At 31.3% G+C, this 16,738-nt stretch overlaps 1 protein-coding gene across 1 annotated transcript in view; it reads left to right on the forward strand.

Moving 5' to 3' along the window:
* Window positions 1-1,140: 1,140 nt before the first annotated feature.
* Window positions 1,141-16,738, forward strand: part of LOC148230266 (uncharacterized) — a 75,095-nt gene continuing 59,497 nt past the window's right edge. The window contains exon 1 of the mRNA XM_088195944.1: window positions 1,141-1,328. The gene's annotated coding sequence lies outside the window, so the exon portion shown is untranslated. The remainder of the gene's footprint in view (window positions 1,329-16,738) is intronic.

Genomic DNA, 16,738 nt, shown 5'->3' on the forward strand with positions numbered 1-16,738 from the left:
CGGAGCGAAAGTCGAGCTGGGTTGGATCTCAATTGCGCATGCCCAGCCCAATGCGTTATAACTGTACCAACTGAGTAAGTCAATCAGATATAGTGAATACCTACAAGTAAGTATAAACACTAGACTGAAAGTCTGGGAATCGGTGACATCTATATTAATACTTATAAATGATTATGTATAATATATTTTTTAACAAGTAGATGTCATTGCAGCTATGGCGGGATTTTTTTATATAAGCGCATTTTTTATAAATAAAAATTCGAGTGCCGCTGATGGGGCTTGAACCCGCAACTTCAGAGTAACTAGTCTGAGACGTTACGGACTACGCTATTCCATATGTATAATATGAGGTTTGCCGCCAATTCTTGGATCTATGCAACAGATTGTGAGTCACTGTCATTGTTATTGATATGATGCATGAGTAACTGGGAGCAAAACATGTAACGATGTATCGACATTTTTTCGCTGTCAACAGTACCAAAGTTGAACGGTCGTGCGAATATTGCCGTGTAAATCGACCGTAAAGTGTTAAAAATAAAGAAATTATTGCAGAGGGCAAAAGTTTGATATTTTTTGTTTTAAGTATTTCATTATAATTTTGTCATAATCTGTATCGTTTATATTTTTTAAATATTTAAATTTGCCGATTCAAAATATAAATTTATTTTATTGCTACGCTATCTACAGTTTGACGTTTACTGATATAAAAAACGATCATTGAGAAACTGTATTTTAAATTTTACGTTAAAACGTTAACTAAGTAAAAAGGTATGGTGGTTTAAAAAAATAGCTTAGGTTAAAATTTTCGCAAATTAGCCCGGCCGCTCGGCTGCATTTTTAGGAATAACGCCTGGTATGAAACGTGTTAATTAAAATTAGAATATCAAAGGTGATACATTAGCTAATTTTAATCTAATTTGCAGAAATGAAAAAATATTAGATTTAATACGATTGCGAGTGAGAGACGAGAGATGTAATTAATCGGATAAATGAAAATGGAGCGATTCCCGGGAGGCAAAATAGGCCGTCGCGTTAATTAATCTCGATAAGGCAAATGGGAGATATTGCGAATTATTTGCGTTGCGATTACGCGAGTCGATCGAACGAGAGCGAAAGCGACGGTGGGAGAGTGTGAGAAATGGCAGTGGTGCAGCGGCGCGCGCGCAGTCAAGTCGCTTTCTACGGTGCGCGTCCCCTGCGCACGCACACGCGCGGTCTTACGTTTTCGCTTTCTAACGGAGTCCTCGCGATCGGATGCTGCACGATGCGGACGAACTTGGCTTCCGACGCATTATCGACTTCGCATTGTCCCGCAGCTGAAAAGACAGGTGAACCATTAACGTCCATTCATCGATCTCACCAATTAGCCCAATGTCGCATTTTGAACCGACGAACCTTTTTAACATGCCTTTTTCCCACGATTCGCTTCCTTGCAATTATAACTCAACCTTATTATTATATACGCGCTTATCACTATATTAAACGAACGTTCTCGACCATAGTGTTTTTGTTATGTTTTTTCCATTAATACTTCCTCTCACAAAAGCACGTGTATCTTTGACTTTTATTGACATTTTAAACATAGAGATGCTCCTCTTCTGCTAGCTTTCTAATATTCGCTACACTCGAACGTGTATTGCTAAATATGCTTTATCTTCAGATCGAACGCACGTAGTGTAATAAAAGTATAATTTTATCAAAACAAATCACTTATCACAAATCATGCTTAGATGACATTTTAATAGTTATGTTGCACATTTTATGTACATGCGATAGCTTATCTTGTAATCCAACGGTTCGCAATTTTTACTATTTTAAACGCTATCAAAATAAATTCATAACAAAAGAATTCATTTGAATTATTCAGTTATAATTTATGTATAAAAAAAAACAGATGAACTAAATTTAGTATATATTTTTCAAATAAATACGACCGTATTAAATGGCCATGAATTGATCGGTATAATTAATTTAAAAATATATTTAAATAATATGATAATATAAAAATTAACGCGCGTCTATAAAATTTATTTTGAATTGATAGTATTAATCACATTACTGTATGAGTTCCAAATCCACTAGATCAGGGCTCGGCAACCTATGACCCGTTTGATGATTTGAATTGACCCATTTCAGTTCTGCAAATATCATTTTTTAACGTGTTACAATGTCACGACTAGACCACATATATGATTGTTAGGACCAAAAATATTCGCTGACCCGAATAGTCTTTTTAATAGTCGCATTTTAATTATTTTGACCCGCAGCCAAAAAAGGTTGCCGAGGGCTGCCCTAGATTATATCAGCTTCAGAATGAATAAATTAAATTCGATGTTTTAGCTAAACATCTTAGATTCATATTAAAATAATTAGTAATTTCTATTGATATTATTCACTATTTAGAGTATCTTAAATGTTTTTATGTATTATATATAATTTTATATTTCATTGTTGTTGTGTTTGCCGTTGCAAATTTTTGTATATTTGATGAAATTGTATTTAAAATATTTTTCAATGACTCACTGAAATTGGTATGAAAATTGTTCCTCAAAGTGGATTTGTTAACTTTTGCTCTATATATAATTAACCCAATAATCTAGACTGAGATAATAACTTTAAGAAACTGAAAATGATGTAGATTAATTTAGGCTGGGTACTTAACCCTTTGAGTGATATCGCCGTACATGTACGGCGATCGATCTTTCACTGTTTTGAGTATATATGGAATTATTTTTTTATTTATTTCTTCAATTATATTTATTTACCAAGAGCGAGCAGTGAAATACTTTCCCTCTCGATCGCTCACGTGTTAAGTACGAAAGTGAATGAAAGATAAGGGCACGCTGACCGCACGATGGAAATTATCTCACCGCCCGCGCCTGATATATACATATTAAATTAAAGAAATAATAAATAAAATAGATTATTTTTAGTACGTTGGCCCTGTATTTTTGGCTAAGTTTGTTAGACAGCCATATAAAAAAAAATTAATTTATTTTGAAAATATTTATATTTTTAAGTCGAGAATTTAACTTATAATTTAACAAAAATTAGTAAGACTGAATTATAAAAATATGTACATATATTAAATAAATATTCCAATAATTTAAAAAATAAACTGAATGAAATTTTCGATATAAATTATATTATATATACATAAATATTGTTATTATTATTAGATGCAAATTTTTTATTCGAAAATTCAATTCATTATTATGTTCTTCTGGTATGATTACCAATATTTATTCTGTTTATGATTGCATAAATTATTTAAAAGTTTCATAGCAAACTAAAGAGATAAAAAACATTTTAAAATTATATTTTGAAAATCTATTATTTTATTTTTAAGTCCAGAATTTAGCTTTTAATATGTTTCATATATTAGTGAAACTATTATATATATATTTAAAAAAAATCGTATAATTTGAAAAAGAAACCACATGTAATTTGCTATATAAATTGTGTTATTTATTATATATATATATACACATATATGATATATTATTATTCTTATTAGATTATATATATTTGCAAATTCTAAATCAAAACTTCTATACATTATTATATTTTTATAGCTATGATTACAATTTTATTACTAAATATATATATTATATATAATCTGTTTATGATTGCACAAATTATTTAAAAATTTCATAGCAATTCAGAAACAGGTTTCTGCAAATATCTAATGAAATTTTGATCAAATTCTAATTCTCATTTGTTCTCAAACTTCACATGAATAGAAAAATCCTTTAGTGCCCATTGCATAGTGCATATATGTATTCATACACATTACTAAAAAAATCGAAGCATACATTTTTTTGTAATATAAATATTTTTCTCTAGAACAGAGAAAGTCAATATTTTGTGTAATAAATAATTTTTGCCCTATCCTCCTAAGATTTTATAAAATTGTAGCTTCATAAAAATATATGAGGTGTAATGTGTATGATAATTAAAAATACAATATTATTAAAATTAAAAAAAAAATGCTGATAAATATCTCAGAAAAGTTATTAGGTTATTAAAAACATACACATACACTTGGCCATGCAGCATAAATTTTGTCATTTAAAATCGTTTCTTAATACATGCTTAAAATAAATGAGAATTGCGAAGCTCAAATGTTAGAATAATCTGCTTGTTTCTTTTTGATATGTATTTTTATTTTAATTTATTTTTGGAGATCAAAATGACAAAATAAATTGGAAACGTTTCTTGCAGTATTATATTATTAGTACTATTTCTGTAATATGTCTTAATTGCACATATGTTTAAAAATCGTCTTTTAAAGAATTTTCATAAAAAATATGAGTCAATGACTATCACTCAGAAGAGTCTAGTAATTTTAAATTTATATCGACTAAGAATTATAATTATAATTATAATTTCGATCAATCATCATGGATTAGGTTTTTATAGATTTTCCTAATCTCACGAAAGAAAATCGTGATAAATAAATAATTAATAATGCAAAGTGATATACATTAGTTTAAGCTGCAATGTTAGTTCATAATTAATATACATATTTCACTGATTTACTAATTTGAGTCTATTTAAAATTTGTTTATTGTGTTAACCTTGTTGTAGAACATTGGAAAACGCCTGTTATGTTGCAACGGAAGATTTATATTAAATATATAATTTAACTTAAAATCATTATTTAGTGTAAATAAGTAGATCTCGAAACGCTATACCAGATTTACTATGTTTTCAATAATAACGTTTCGTAAAGAATAAACATCAGATGCATATATTGTTCCAATATTTATTTATTAATATTAGAAAATGTCAAAGCAATCCTTTGAGACACGAATCTTCCATGGTTCTAGCTTTCTCTTTTGTCCATCGATTTTGTCCGCCATAGTCAAACATTAAGTCATTCTTCTTTGCATGGAAATGTGTCAGTTCATTGAAAATTTCAAAGATAGCACTTGCCGAAACGTACATATTTATATTTATTTTTCAACTATGTATCTATTTCTTATTTCTAATAAAAAAATAATTTTGTTTAATTCGATTTTCTTACAATAACTGATGTATATAATTAAATTATATATTTAAATCAATTTTTTATCACAATTTAGACACTATAGTATATCAATTCGGATATAATAAATCTGACATTTAATATCAGTCAGAGGTATATCATCGCCAGACCACATTTTACGAACATATATCGACTATGTGACGTATTCTATTATATTAAATATATATCTTTATATTATCGCAATTTAATTATTTAAAATAAATTTCAACATTATACAGTTTAAAATATATAAAATCCTATAACTTATTTTATATCAAGGATTAATTTTTAACCCTTTGATTGCCAATATCCGATATGCATATATTGACTTGGCATTGAAAAATCAATCGGGTACATTCGGATGAACTGTAGGGTATTTGATATTTTGGGTAAATAACATTTTTTATGAACATATTTTTATTATGTTATACATCGATATTTTCAAAAGGCTCGTAAACGAGAAGATTAGGAATTACTTTGACATGCAAATATTTAAAGTGCTGCACAAAAAAATTACACAGTATTTATCGAGAAGTTTCAAACTCTTTCTGTTATAGACATTTCTTTTATTGACTACCTAACAATATTTTATTTATCTATATACGTTTCGAAACCATAGGAATCACGCTCCATTTTCGATGTCGATTTTAACCCTTTGTTATGTCAACTAGAGTGAGAATCGCTAGACTTTACTTTATATTTGCTTGAGAAATAAATACATCGATATTTAGATAACAGTTGTAAAATGTCGGTAATCAAAAAATAAAAAAAATAATTTATCTATTGGTCGTGCGATTATTTAGACGAGGTGCCGTCGGTCGTTGTACTCCCGTCATGGTCCGCCAAAGAATGAGTCGCTTCGCCGCCTTTACGTTATGCCTGCACTACACTCTCTGGAACTTGGCCAAGGTTGGCCAAAGACGGAGAATATATAGGGTTACTTCGGTCGAGTTCGGTCTAAAATCTCTCGGAAAGTGTCCGAGGTTACCGAGAACGGGAGGTAAAGTGGGGGTAATTCAGTTGACTTGGCTAGCTTCGAGCGCTTCCGAACATTGTTGGCATATTTTCCGAGTCAAAAGGACCGAAGTCGGTGCTGTTCTTTCGCTCTCTCGCGTGTTAAGTGACGAGAGTGAGAGAGATAATGATATGGTTTTTCGCAAACTGAGATAGAATGAGTAGCTCGGTTCAATTTTAGTATGCGCGTAGGCGTCTTATGGTTAACAAGCATGTCGAGCGCTGCATCGTAGTCACGTGGTCAAGTTATAATACCACATGCTTATCAGAGACTTCAACAGACTCTTACTGACATCTTTGAATATTTTAGGGTACCAAAAGGGATTAATTATATTTTTGATAGTATATTCTTCTAACAGATATCGTTATTATATATTTTTTCATATAAAACTAAATAATTAGTGGTACTTGATTTTGTTAAAAAAATCCTTATGTATTTTCCTAGATCGGTTTATATAAATGTCACACCATAACGAATTGTTAATTAGAATCGATGGCGACAAATTCTGGGACAGTCACAGATGTGGTGTTTGTATTCTGAAGTATCATTTTTATGCCTTATGGCATTTTGCAAAGCCGACAAAGATTTTGCGTAAATTTAATATTTATGACCGAAAAGTTTTCACTGATATTGCATTGGTGAGTGCCCACACTAACTTTTATAATTATCAGTAGCGTAATTTTAATAATGTGACAATTTAAAAATTGCGATTATTTGGCACATTTTTCGATCGCGCGCAAATATGCCAGCTGTACATGACAGTAGCCGCCGTGCGTACGTCATTCACGCCCGCCGTCCGGACGGCATGTGAAATTTGTGGCAGTGTGGCCCCTACTCGGAAATCATCGACCTTGGCTGACTTCAGTTGAACTTCGGTTCGGACAACTTCCAGAGAGTGTAGTGCAAGCATTAATGTTGCTAAATTTCCGCCAGTGGCCAAATAAATCAACTCTATTAGGGATAAAAATAATAATTTTGGGCACTGTGGACAATATAGCGTTACATCTAAGAATAGACTTTATTATAAATATGAACAGAAAAATATTCGAATAACGAGTACTTAGAAAACATTCGAATATATTTATATTTGGATTGAAATTTTTTAAATTTTTCATAGAAGCGCTGAAAAATAATGTTTATAATTGTCCAATAAGCCAAATAATTGAACATATTTTATTAGTATTATTTTTATTTATACAATAATTAAGTCAGACTCTCAAGTCTGACTTTTTCAATGTCACATCGTGATCTGTCTGACCTTTTAATTTATGACTTAGGTTCAAAGCACTCGATAGACGTACGTAGCGAAATTTGTAGTTGATATTTATACTAAAGATAAATTTAGAATATTGATAACGTTATCAATCTTAAATTAAATATTTAGCTTTAAAATCATGGAAATAAAAAACAATTCATTAATTATTCTCTGTGCTTTTTATGCGAATTTTATATTTAATCTGACTAATCGAAAAATACTCTTAATAATTATAAAGTATACGTATTTATCCTTCCATTTTATACTTCTTTGATTTAAACTAAACATTAAGCTTGGAGAAAATTACCCCCTGAAATCCTACTTAATCGAGCCTTATTTAAAATTTAGCCGCTACGGACGACCTAATTGTATTTAAATATCAAATAAAGGAGTCATCCGATATCTCGTCCCTGTGGGCTTTAAAAAGTTTTCTCAGTATACGCAAGATTAGATTCGAAGATCCAATGTCCTGAGCGAAGGAAAAAGGACGAAATGTGATCGAGGGTCTGTTGACAATAAACTCGATCCTGCATCCGACGTAAAATGGGTCAAGCCGTAAAATATATTCCGTCACCCATCTACGCACAGTGCGCAGTTCCGCTTAGGTCTTAATTATTTTCGACCGACGAATAAACACGCAGAGAGAGTCACGCACTCCCCGGGGACAATAACAAACACCGTTTTCCGTTTGTCACGTAATATACGGTTAGCTAAACCACCTTGGCTTTTATCATCGCAGCTGTTGCTCCCTTCGACAGATAGGGCTCGTTACGGCTATCGCTAAGCCTCCCTTTCCCTCCGCAATAACTATATGTTGCGTCTGCTGTATATTTCCACGGGGAGTTAGGGGAGACACGTATAGTATCTCTCCATTACGAGGGGCGTTCGAGGTTAGATGACGGTTAAACCTCAATTTATCAAAGTCCTGATTATCTCTCTCTCTCTTCCCCGTTCGTTCGAGTGCTGACTGGGCTTATCAAAAAACTGTTTATTGTACTTAGGAACTTAAAATATATAAGATGGAAAGGCCCACGTAAAGGCTATTAATTATAACCCTAATAAATATTAAATCTACCTAACCATAGAACGCGCATAAATTATATGTAGCTTAATATTTGTTTACTATAATACTATCGTATCTGTTGAAAAATCAACGAGAAGCACCCAAAGCTTACAATATTTATTACCTATAAAATATATAATGTATTTATTTAAAAATGAAATATTATTAACCATTCGAATATTGTTGTATTTTTTAAAAACAGATTACAGATTTAATATATCAAATATAATGTGGTTTATATATTTTTATTAATATGCATATTAATTCACAATTTAAATATAAAGTCATGCGAATAATAAATATTTCTCTCACAAAAATAATGAGCAATAAAAAAGTAGACGGGCGTTAAATCTCACATATTAAACCACAGTTTGTTTGCATTTCGATATTATTTTACACTGTGTTTTAAAAATATCATAGCTATCCTTACCAATAAACTATAGATTTCCAATATAAGAGGGCTGATCAAAGTATTTTCATAGCGAATTTTGATCAATAGGAGAGCGCAAAAACAATTATCACTTCTCAGAAGTCAAAAATTCACGTCAAAAGCAATAAAATCGTGTCGGCGCCGTCGCAGTGGGAACGCTCGGTAACGAGCGTTCCCACTGCGACGCAGCGGGAACGCTCGTTACCGAGCGTTCCCACTGCGACGGCGCCGACACGATTTTATTGCTTTCGACGTGAATTTTTGACTTCTGAGAAGTGATAATTGTTTTTTGCGTTCTCCTGTTGATCAAAATTCGGTTTAAATGTGTTTTATTTGATTTCCACTTATTGTTAGTCTTAATATTGTTTGGTAACGAGCGTTCCCACTGCGATGGCGTCGACACGATTTTATCGCTTTTGACGTGAATTTTTGACTTCTGAGAAGTGATAATTGTTTTTTGCGTTCTCCTGTTGATCAAAATTCGGTTTAGATGTGTTTTATTTGATTCCCACTTATTGTTAGTCTTAATATTGTTATTAAAAATATCAATATGAACGCAAGATTACTGAACGTTCCCACTGCGACGGCACGATTTTATTGTTTTTGACGTTGATTTTTGACTTTTAAGAAGGATTAATTATTTTTTATGCTTTCTTATTAGTCAAAATTTGGTTTAGATGTACTTAATTTGATTTAAACTTATTGTAAGTAGTTTAATTGTTATAGAAAGTCCCTTAGTATTTATTGCTGTAGACATGAATTTTAGCCTTTTAAGATAATTGTTTTATGCGCTCTCCTATTGATTAAAATTTGGATTATATATGCTTCATTTGCATCGAAACAGATTTCAATTATATAATGTCTCAATATTAACGCTATATAACCGAGCGTTTACACAACGACAGCACAATTTTATTGCTTTTGACGTGAATTCTTAGCAGAGATGTATTTAGGATTTTTTTCCTGTCATTTAATAAAATACTATGAATCTTAATTGAATCGAAATATAAAAAAATATCAAAATACCCCCCCCCCCTCCTCTAGAAAAATCTGAAATGACCTCGCGGATTCTAAACCAAAAATTTATTTATAGTTATCCCTCAAAGAAAATCTATAAAAACAGTCTCAATATTTTTTAAATATAGTATTCCTGTGAAATTAAATTGCAATTTATTTTCTTCGATAGATACATATTTTTATCAGTAAAAATATAATTTATCTGACAGGTACTAGTAAATTTACATGATTTTTACTTTTATTATTTATTATGAGAAAATGTGGTAATTTATATTTTTAATATGGCGCGCAGAAATAACAGCCTTAGTGAAAGGGTAAAAACCAGGCGCGTACGATGAGATACATTCCCTTTCGCTCGCTCGCGTGTTAAGTGCCGTGAGTGAGTGAGAAGAAGCGGGCGTGCGAAACGCATGTAACGCACGCCCACTACGTACGTATAGCGCTCATCATCGTTGTGATGCATGCATACATATATAGTTTTCCGCGAATTGGTTTACACCGATAGGAGAACGTTACAAAAACTAAATCAGGGGTGACCATACGTTGGAAATTGAATTAAAAATTATAATGTGTTATATTTTTATTATAAAGTATTTACATATTGTGGTATTTTGTAATCAATAAAACAATTCCTGTAATATTCTATTGGTATTTTAAAAAATATTATATTAGACAGATATTCAACCTAGAGAGTAATACTAAAACTGCTCTCATGTTTTAGAGTTAAATATGTATATAAATAAATAAATAAAAAAGTAAGAAAGTGATATTTACACTTTCCTCAACAAATTAAATTAATAATAAATAATTTCACATGGTCACCCTAATATATTTTCTCACCAATACTATGACGATGAGCGTTCATATCTTGGACGGACTGTACGCACTGGTTTTTAACCCCTTCACCAAGGCTGTTATTTTTGCGCGGCATTTCAAAAATTTGCTAATATGTGGGGGAGTACCTAATTATGCCATAAGTTATTTAAATATTATTTCAGTAAATGTAATAAAATGTTTTTCAACCTTAAATTATACAACAAAAAAAAGCATATTACAATGCGGTTTATGACACTTTTAGGTACCCAATGCATACTGACGATTTTATTAATGACTTCTATAGGTGTCATCACATATAGAAGTAATCAAGAAAATTGCCAGTATGCATTGAACACCTTCAAGAAGAAATATTTATTTTTATTTATAGATTTTGCATAAGTCATCCAGCTTCTCAAGGAGCTTAGCAAACACAACGATGTTTTCGGCGATAGCTATGAGGAGCTGGAAAAAATATGTATTTTTTTAATATTTGTTAGCTCTCAAATTGTTATTATAATAGTCAACATCAAAACATGATGTTCAGATTTGTAATGATTTTTTTATTAGATTATGTTATTAAATGAATTTGGACATTCAAATGATGTAAGCAAATGCTCTAATGATTTGAAACGCTGATAATTCTATGTGAATGTAGCGAATGTTGTATAACTTTAAATTACAATTCAATTCAATTAAGTAATTAATAGTTATTCTTTTTATAATTTACCAAAGTCAGTGAAAATCCAGGTATTATAAAGCGACATTGAACAAAAATCTTATCTTTAAAAGGCAATATACGGAAGTACGTGACACGAATCGCAAATTATAACAAATTGAGTAAGAATAAGTTAAGTGTTCCGTCGATTCGTAATCGCGACAAGATCCAATAATTAAAAAGCCAATCTGGGTGCGATCGGGCGATATCGAATCAACGGGATAGTCCGGTGCGTTTATTTCCGGAACTAAGCTTTGTAAGTGATTAGCTACTAATTATTAACATAACTGGGAAAACTCGATCTAGCGATCTAACCGCCCGCGCGAGAAATACGATCTGGATTTGAACCTTGACCATAACAGAGGGCTTTACATCTGAGAGAGATTGCTGAATTAATCAGTTAGAGCGCCACTTTTAGAAACCTAATAATCTTTTAAGGTCTATGCAGTATTTAAAACGCATAATCCACCTCTTTCGTAGACTATATTATTTAAATAAAAGTGAATAGTAAAAAGTAAGAACCTATTATCCAGTTACGGCTATTGAATCAAGCACATTTGTCCGCCATAGTGTACTTCTGGCAATTTGCTACCATCACGCTGGTAATGTCCTATTTATTTCTTCCTTTAGGGTGATTTTCTAATGTTATTTACTCTTAAATTGCATTATCATCTAAGGTATTTGCCACGTCTCAAGGCAAAATCTTTTGCAACACCGCTGAATTTAGACCGATCGTTATCAAGCTATTATCTCAACTCGCTTTCATTTATCATAATAATACATACGTATGTAGATAATTGAAATATTCCATTCTAATTTATTTTCACAAAAATGGAGGAAAGTCAGGTGAAAACAAAGCGTGACCAAAGTCTTAATTTATTTGATGACAGGGTTCTTTGTTACGTTTCAAAGTTCAATATTTAACACGAAGATGTCAACCCGCCGTCGAGCAAAGCCACTTATCTCGTCCCGCACTTTTGATTATGTCACCTATACAACTTGCGCACTACAGTACCTATCTAATTTTATAACCTCGCACCGTTACAAATCCACTTTTGTAATTTACCTTACTTAATTACTTAATTAAGAGTGAATTTAAACCTCCCATCGCACAAATACGCATGTTAATTCTAAAACTACTTAATATTACAAAGTTTGTACTTAAAAATTTCATTATCTGCTCTCAAGTAAATATAATAATATACACAAAACATAGTTTTGAATATGTTTTATGAAAATACTGTGTCGTAGCCGCCAAGTCGTATCGAATATCGAGTAGAGCACTTGAGAGTTCAGATTACTGCTTAACCTGACTGCTAAAAAATTCTTTTATCGAGCTTCTAAGGGTCAAAAGCTAAGTAGTTGTTCTGGTATATGTTAACCTCCTTAAACCAAAATTGCGTGAAAAAAATATTTTTGTTTAATTCTTTTATTATTATTTTATGTGCATGAAAAATATTTTTTTGTATTTTTAAATAATATGGTGTAAATTGTGATGTACAATCAATCTCGGTAAAAATAAATCGAAAATAGCTTCAAAAACAAGCGATATCGTTATTGTACATTGTAATGTGCACTGGATCTGAGGAGGTTAATATATCTTTGAAAAATATAGTGCAGCTCAACTTCTCGTCTCTTTCATTCTCTCTCTCTGAATTTTAATTGTAGTAAAAAATACTGAAAGCATACCACGATCACCATATTTTTTTTTAGTTTCGGGTAATTTAATTTTTGTCCAACCATTGTAAAGATTGCTTAATGTTGTCATTAGGATTATTTGACGCAATGGAGCAATTTTGTAGCGCAAAAGAAGCTCTGAATATACTTTAAAAACGAGATTATTGTTTATTTTAAATAAGTTGGCGCGGCACCCATTTATCAGGCTTTAAGACTAGATAAAACGATCTATTGCAGAGTCACGTAGTGCGACTTAAAAAACTTCAAATATCATTAGTTTGATAAAACCATTATATTTAAAATTAAAAATAAAATTATATTTATCATTTTAGTGAAAAAAAATATAACATAATTCTTTTATACCTATGCTTTATATATCACGTAATATATCACGATATACGAGTGGTATAAGTCTCTGACTATTGACCTAAAAGACATGGGTTCGAATCCCACACGAACCATTAGTGTTTTTTAAATTCCTATCGTGTCTAGGAGATCGGAATTAGTGATTATTGTATAATTATAATTCCGATCGATCATCACAGATTAGGTTTACCTTGATTTCCTAATCTCACTATCTGATATTGAAACTTTTTTAATAATAAGGTAATACAGCTTATAGAGAAAATCTTATATGTATTAAAAAAAAAAAACAATTTTATATTACTTGCAATTTTTGCCTTCAATATATTTTTTTCAATATTTTTACTTTTTTCTTTAAAATATTTAAATTGAGTTACAATGAAAAAAATTAAAATTTAATTTACAAACATTTTTACTTTTTAAAACGACTTTATTTTTTATATATTTTTTTAAACCCGCTATTTTTAAACAAGATAGCAGATCAAGATAACTAACAGACTTAAGTAATATATTTTCAAGAGCTGTTTTTAGAACCATTTTTCTTAACATCTATACAAACTAAATTTTATTTGAGTAATAATCGATATTATTAGTATTTTGACTGACCGTATAGTACGAAATATAATAGGATTATGCGCTCAATCTATCTCTCTTGTCTCTAGTTCCTTGCGGCTTACTTAGTGAAGTTAGTGAGTCTTGCGTATCTGTCAGTATTTTTGCGAGTATCTTCGTTTTTCCGATAAGTGCTTATGTGAAAAGTGTCAAGTCATTTAAACTGGTCTTGTGACGAATTATAAAATAGTAGGAGAGAAGGCCAATTTATGCCAAAAGCATTATTGTTAAGCTTCGCCTCTCGTACATTTGTTTTATAAAAATGACAAAAGATACATACTACAGTGTTTATTTAAAATATTTTTTAACATATCATGTTTTGGCAATTGATGACGAAAGTTAATGTTAACAACTAACTTTTAAAGGGCCACTGTTAGAGCAATTCTAATTGTTATTAATCTTTTGTTGTAACCTACCAGGCGTAAGCGCAATGCGTTATAACGGGGTAAATTACAAATGAGTATTTAGTCATCAGACTGAAAATTTGGAAATCAGTGACATTTATATTAAATAATAATTATAAATTATTATGTATAATGTAATTAATAGTGACTGTATGCTACTTTTTGCGTCTGGGACTGATTTTTATTAATAGTGCATTTTTTTTATAAATTAGAATTCGCATGCCGCTACCAGAGCTCGAACCCGCCACCTCAGGAATATTAGTCTGAGACGTTACGGACTGCAGTATTTCGTTCTTAAAAAAGATATACTAGTCTTAGGGCCGCAATGGCGGCAAGCCCTTTAGAGCGTAGACTTTTCTAAATAATACACCGGCTATGTTTAACACTCTGATCCGCTTCGTTTTTTTAAATAGCAATTTATAAAAAAAGTCGCAACTTCGTTTAAAAAAATAATAGAAAAAAATTATTTAATAAAAATATTTTTTTTTATATATTTTTTCATAATTTTATTTATATAATATTTAATATTTTAATATTTATCCAGTTTAGGTTATTGAATAACTCACAGAAAATATTTTTCGCAAATACTATTTTAAAGCCAGTTGCAGATTTGATTATTTTTCATTGTGTCCGCGAGTTTAAAATTTCACTTGATCCTAATCTCTACTTCCATGAATCTCGTTTGCCTAAATTAGATTAGGTTGATTTAATTTAATCTTAAAAATAACGTCTATCATGGGCCGCTCCGTATCTCCCCGAGCTACCTTAAGCTTTAGAGATGTACGTTTCTGTCTTTATAATCCTCGTATTACGCATTAAGAGTCGGTTTGGGAATCCGTTTTTTGCGCGAGATTCTCGGATGTAGGTCCCGACGGGATTTTCGACGTTCGATTGTCGTAGATTCGGCGTCGGGTGTCGCCAGATTCGGTCGGCAATATCTCGTTGCCGATCCGCAAATCCGATGAAAAAGGAGAGCCATCGCGCGTAAGCGTTGCGCAACCGCACCGCACCGGTATTGTTCCCTCGGTGCGGAAAAGGGTCAAGTCGAAGATCGAACGGACCGGTTTTTCAACGCGTGACGTTTCCTCGAGAAAGTCGTCCTGGAAAACTCGATTCGCGATCGACAAAGAAAGCGAAAACGGAGCCGAGGACTCGTTCTACTCTAATTGCCGGCTCTTGTGTTCCCGGCGTGCATACATAAGTTAGCGACGAGCGACCTTTTTAAGAGGAATCTATGGATTTATTATGAGAACGAACAAAAGTACCGGTCTTGACGCGTTTTCGAATCGCAAATAACTTCGGAATATAACATAAAATACACTCTTGGTGCATTCAAAATATCGTGGCCTACAAACACTAGTGTAAATGAAACCGTTTCCTCTGCCACTGCATCGTAATACATTATCAATACCATGTTTCGTTTTCTTATCATTATGCAATTCAACACGAATAAAACAATTGTGACACGGTTACAGTGACAGAATTGTTGCAAATGTAAATAAATTTAGTTTCATTGTTACAATAATTATGTTAGAAGTTGTACAATATCCTATTCTAGAGAAATATTTACATGCAATGGCAAAAATTGTACCAGTATTTTATGAAATATTAAACATATATAGGTTGTTTATTAGGTCGTTCGTGACACAAGAAAAGTATGACTAGACCAAATCTGACCAATGAAGCTGCCAACTGTCTGAACTTAAGTAAATTCAATCGTCTTGATATTTATTTTGTAAGCTCGGTGTCTGAATTAAATTTTTGTCGCATAGTTTTAATATATGGTTTCCAAACCGATTAACCAGGAAAAAATGAAAACTGTATTTTTTTACTATATAGTAAAATTAAATAAATAAAATTAATATATGCACGTTCTATAAATCATTACTATATTTATTAAAAAGATTAGGAAAAGCTAGGAAAACTTATCGAAAATATAATATATAATTCTTATCACCCAGAGACGATTAAAATTCACACGTAATTTAAACCCAGATCTTTATTGTACCACTATTATATATTCTGTTGAATAGGATCAATATGAAAAAAATTCTAAATTTATGTTAGGAAAATCTTCGGATTTTTTCTTCAGAAAAAGATTTGTTGCAGAAATTTATTCATGGGGTGTTTACAGTTCTGACAGTAGTGCAAAAACAATTCGTTTTATGGAATTATTATTTTATATTATATATTGCTCAATTAAATTGTACTCTAAAAATAATAATAATACATTCATGGCTGTGGAGTCGGAGAATTTTGAGCGGAGTCGTAAAAAGTCAACCGACTCCGACTCCTTTTTAACCCTTTTCACCCAAAACATTTTTTTTTTAATTGTTCGTCAT

This window comes from Plectrocnemia conspersa, unplaced genomic scaffold (assembly GCF_051122295.1).
Source record: "Plectrocnemia conspersa isolate PC_06_02 unplaced genomic scaffold, ASM5112229v1 ptg000010l, whole genome shotgun sequence".
Lineage (NCBI taxonomy): Eukaryota > Metazoa > Arthropoda > Insecta > Trichoptera > Polycentropodidae > Plectrocnemia > Plectrocnemia conspersa.